A 5,000-nucleotide genomic window follows, 5' to 3' on the forward strand; every position below is an offset into this window, starting at 1 on the left:
GCCGTGCAGGTTCTTCCGCCCCTCGCCGGGGTAGCCGGGCTCCAACCGCTGGGCCCCGCAGCGTGGAAGGGCCCCTGCGAGTCGCCCCCCGGCCTGCACGCCCGCCGTGCAGTCGACCGGGTCGAAGCCGGAATCGCGGCCGGGTTCCTGGAACTCTCGCCCGGCCTGCCCGCCCGGCCCGCCCCCCGGGCCGGGGCTCCAGTCGACATGGAGCCAAACTCGGTTTTGACCCCCTCCTGCAGCACGGTCCGGCCCCGGAGGTTCCTCCGTCCGACCTCCTGGAACCCAAGATGGGCATCCAGGGTCCCGAAATCCGTGTCCCCGAAAATCTCCGCGAACCTTTCCTGGCAATATTGTAGATGCGGCACCCGGCCCAGCCACCGGGGGCAACCGCCGAAAGTGTCCGCCCTCCTGGAGCGAAGGCCCGGGCAAGGCCCGTTTCAAAAACCTCATACGGACTTCCGGAGCCCGAGCCCCGGCGCCAGGTCGACCCAGGGCCGACCTCCCGGGCCCCAGAGAGGCTCGTCTCCGCCGCGGAAGCCGCCCGCCGCCCGCGGCGAAGGCCCCCGGGCCCGCCCGGCCTCCGGGCAGGGCACCGGGGAGAAGTAGGAATCGTGGCCGGGCTCCTGGAACTCCTGCCCGGCCTGCCACGCGGAAGCATGCCGGGTTCTCCCGCCGCGCCGTGCAGGTTCTTCCGCCCCTCGCCGGGGTAGCCGGGCTCCAACCGCTGGGCCCCGCAGCCTGGAAGGGCCCCTGCGAGTCGCCCCCCGGCCTGCACGCCCGCCGTGCAGTCGACCGGGTCGAAGCCGGAATCGCGGCCGGGTTCCTGGAACTCTCGCCCGGCCTGCCCGCCCGGCCCGCCCCCCGGGCCGGGGCTCCAGTCGACTTGGAGCCAAACTCGGTTTTGACCCCCTCCTGCAGCACGGTCCGGCCCCGGAGGTTCCTCCGTCCGACCTCCTGGAACCCAAGATGGGCATCTAGGGTCCCGAAATCCGTGTCCCCGAAAATCTCCGCGAACCTTTCCTGGCAATATTGTAGATGCGGCACCCGGCCCAGCCACCGGGGGCAACCGCCGAAAGTGTCCGCCCTCCTGGAGCGAAGGCCCGGGCAAGGCCCGTTTCAAAAACCTCATACGGACTTCCGGAGCCCGAGCCCCGGCGCCAGGTCGACCCAGGGCCGACCTCCCGGGCCCCAGAGAGGCTCGTCTCCGCCGCGGAAGCCGCCCGCCGCCCGCGCCGAAGGCCCCCGGGCCCGCCCGGCCTCCGGGCAGGGCACCGGGGAGAAGTAGGAATCGTGGCCGGGCTCCTGGAACTCCTGCCCGGCCTGCCCCGCGCATGCATGCCGGGTTCTCCGGCCGCGCCGTGCAGGTTCTTCCGCCCCTCGCCGGGGTAGCCGGGCTCCAACCGCTGGGCCCCGCAGCCTGGAAGGGGCCCTGGGAGTCGCCGCCGGCCTGCACGCCCGCCGTGCAGTCGACCGGGTCGAAGCCGGAATCGCGGCCGGGTTCCTGGAACTCTCGCCCGGCCTGCCCGCCCGGCCCGCCCCCCGGGCCGGAGCGCCAGTCGACATGGAGCCAAACTCGGGGTTGACCCTCGCCTGCAGCACGGTCCGGCCCCGGAGGTTCCTCCGTCCGAGCTCCTGGAACCCAAGATGGGCATCTAGGGTCCCGAAACCCGTGTCCTCGAAAATCTCCGCGAACCTTTCCTGGCAATATTGCAGATGCGGCACCCGGCCCAGCCACCGGGACGAACCGCCGAAAGTGTCCGGCCTCCTGGAGCGAAGGCCCGGGCAAGGCCCGTTTGAAAAACCTCATACGGACTTCCAGGGCCGGAGCCCCGGCGCCAGGTCGACCGCGGGCCTCCCTCCCGGGGCCCAGCACGGCTCGTCTCCCCCGCGGGAGCAGCCCGCCGCCCTCGCCGAAGGCCCCCGGACCTGCCCGGCCTCCGGGCAGGGCACCGGGGAGAAGCCGGAATCGCGGCCGGGCTCCTGGAACTCTCGCCCGGCCAAGCCGCTCGGCCCGCCCCTGGGCCGGAGCTCCAGTCGACATGGAGCCAAACTCGCGGTTGAACCTCTCCTGCAGCACGGTCCGGCCCCGGAGGTTCCTCCGTCCGAGCTCCTGGAACCCAAGATGGGCATCTAGGGTCCCGAAACCCGTGTCCCCGAAAATCTCCGCGGACCTTTCTCGGCAATATTGTAGATGCGGCACCCGGCCCAGCCGCCGGGAGCAACCGCCGAAAGTGTCCGGCCTCCTGGAGCGAAGGCCCGGGCACGGCCCGTTTGAAAATCCTCATACGGACTTCCAGGGCCGGAGCTCGGGAGCCAGGTCGACCCCGGGCCTCCCTCCCGGGCGTTAGGGCGGCTCGTCTCCCCCGCGGGAGCAGCCCGCTGCCCGCGCCGAAGGCCCCCGGACCCGCCCGGCCTCCGGGCAGGGCACCGGGGAGAAGCCGGAATCGCGGCCGGGCTCCTGGAACTCTCGCCCGGCCAAGCCGCTCGGCCCGCCCCTGGGCCGGAGCTCCAGTCGACATGGAGCCAAACTCGCGGTTGAACCCCTCCTGCAGCACGGTCCGGCCCCGGAGGTTCCTCCGTCCGAGCTCCTGGAACCCAAGATGGGCATCTAGGGTCCCGGAAACCGTGTCCCCGAAAATCTCCGCGGACCTTTCTCGGCAATATTGTAGATGCGGCACCCGGCCCAGCCACCGGGACGAACCGCCGAAAGTGTCCGCCCTCCTGGAGCGAAGGCCCGGGCACGGCCCGTTTGAAAAACCTCATACGGACTTCCGGAGCCCGAGCCCCGGCGCCAGGTCGACCCAGGGCCAACCTCCCGGGCCCCAGAGAGGCTCGTCTCCCCCGCGGGAGCAGCCCGCCGCCCGCGCCGAAGGCCCCCGGACCTGCCCGGCCTCCGGGCAGGGCACCGGGGAGAAGCCGGAATCGCGGCCGGGTTCCTGGAACTCTCGCCCGGCCCGCCCCTGGGCCGGAGCTCCAGTCGACATGGAGCCAAACCCGGGGTTGACCCCCTCCTGCAGCACGGTCCGGTCCCGGAGGTACCCCTGCCCGACCTCCTGGAACCCAAGATGGGCAACTAGGGTCCCGAAAAGCGTGTCCCCGAAAATCTCCGCGGACCTTTCCTGGCAATATTGTAGATGCGGCACCCGGCCCAGCCACCGGGGGCAACCGCCGAAAGTGTCCGCCCTCCTGGAGCGAAGGCCCGGGCACGGCCCGTTTGAAAAACCTCATCGGGACTTCCAGGGCCGGAGCCCCGGCGCCAGGTCGACCCCGGGCCTCCCTCCCGGGGCCCAGCACGGCTCGTCTCCCCCGCGGGAGCATCCCGCCGCCCGCGCCGAAGGCCCCCGGACCTGCCCGGCCTCCGGGCAGGGCACCGGGGAGAAGTCGGAATCGCGGCCGGGCTCCTGGAACTCCCGCCCGGCCTGCCCCGCGGAGTCCTGCCCGGGCTCCCGCCGCCTTGGCCCGGGACGACCACCCCTCGGCGGGGTGCCTCGGCTCCGACCCCGGAGGCCCGGGTCCCTGCCGGGGCCCTTGGACCCGCCCCCCGGGCTGCCCTTCCACGGAGCCCTTGACCGGGACGAGATCGGAATTGTGGCCGAGCTCCTGGAACTCTCGCCCGGCCTGACCGCCTTCTCCGGCCCTTTTCCGGTTTTCCCCGTTGACCTGGCTCCAAACTCGGGTTTGGCCCCTCAGCACGGCAGGGTTCTGCCCCGAAGATCCCTCTGACCGGCTTTCTGGAACCGAACATGGGCATTGAGGGTCCTTAAAAACGTGTTCTCGAAAATCTCCGCGAACGTTTCTTGGCTATATTGTAGATGCGGCACCCGGCCCAGCCACCGGGACGAACCGCCGAAAGTGTCCGCCCTCCTGGATCGAAGGCCCGGGCAAGGCCCGTTTCAAAAACCTCATACGGACTTCCGTGGGGGGGGCGGGCACCAGGTCAACCCCACGTATGCCTATGGGGATTTTCGCTCCCCAGGTCAACCCCATGGATGCCTATCGGGATTTTCGCTCCCCAGGTCAACCCCATGGATGCCTATGGGCTTTTTCGGTCCCCAGCTCCACCCCAAGTATTCCTAGGGGCTTTTTCGCTCCCCAGCTCCACCCCATTTATTCCTATGGGGATTTTCAGTCCCCAGGTCAACCCCAAGTATTCCTAGGGGCTTTTTCGCTCCCCAGCTCCCCCCCCATGTATTCCTAAGGGCTTTTTCGGTCCCCAGCTCCACCCCAAGTATTCCTAGGGGTTTTTTCGCTCCCCAGCTCCACCCCATGTATTCCTAGGGGCTTTTCCGCTCCCCAGCTCCCCCCCCATGTATTCCTAAGGGCTTTTTCGCTCCCCAGCTCCCCCCCAAGTATTCCTAGGGGTTTTTTCGCTCCCCAGCTCCACCCCATGTATTCCTAGGGGCTTTTCCGCTCCCCAGCTCCCCCCCATGGATGCCGATGGGCTCTTTCGGTCCCCAGGTCAGCCCCATGTGTTGCTATGGGCTTTTTCGGTCCCCAGGTCAACCCCATGTGTTCCTATGGGCTTTCTCGGTCCCCAGGTCAACCCCATGTATTCCTAGGGGCTTTTTCGCTCCCCAGCTCCACCCCATGTATTCCTATGGGGATTTTCGCTCCCCAGCTCCACCCCAAGTATTCCTAGGGGCTTTTCCGCTCCCCAGCTCCACCCCACGTATTCCTAGGGGCATTTAGGCTCCCCAGGTCAACCCCATGGATGCCGATGGGCTTTTCCGCTCGCTCCCCAGGTCCGCCCGCCCCTGGCCTCGCCATCGGGACTTGCGGGCACCGTCTCAACCCCGTGCCTTCCAGAGGGGACTTCCAGGCACCGTGTCCACCCCCTGCGAGCCTCTGCGGACCCCCGCCTTACCTTTCCCCGCCGCCTACGGCCAGACCGGGCTGATCGCGCCCGATCCCGTCCGATCTCGGAAGCTAAGCAGTCCCGGGCCCGGCTAGTACCTGGATGGGAGACCGCCTGGGAATCCCGGGTGCCGTAGGCCTCC

The 5,000-nt window shown here is 69.4% G+C and overlaps 1 non-coding gene across 1 annotated transcript; it reads left to right on the forward strand.

Annotated features, from left to right (window-relative positions):
* The first annotated feature begins 4,878 nt into the window (after positions 1-4,878).
* LOC132246954 (5S ribosomal RNA) lies at positions 4,879-4,997 on the forward strand. The gene has a single exon (XR_009458309.1). It is a non-coding gene; the product is annotated as a 5S ribosomal RNA (ribosomal RNA).
* The last annotated feature ends 3 nt before the right edge of the window (positions 4,998-5,000 follow it).

The sequence above is a fragment of the Alligator mississippiensis genome, unplaced genomic scaffold (assembly GCF_030867095.1).
Source record: "Alligator mississippiensis isolate rAllMis1 unplaced genomic scaffold, rAllMis1 scaffold_22, whole genome shotgun sequence".
Lineage (NCBI taxonomy): Eukaryota > Metazoa > Chordata > Crocodylia > Alligatoridae > Alligator > Alligator mississippiensis.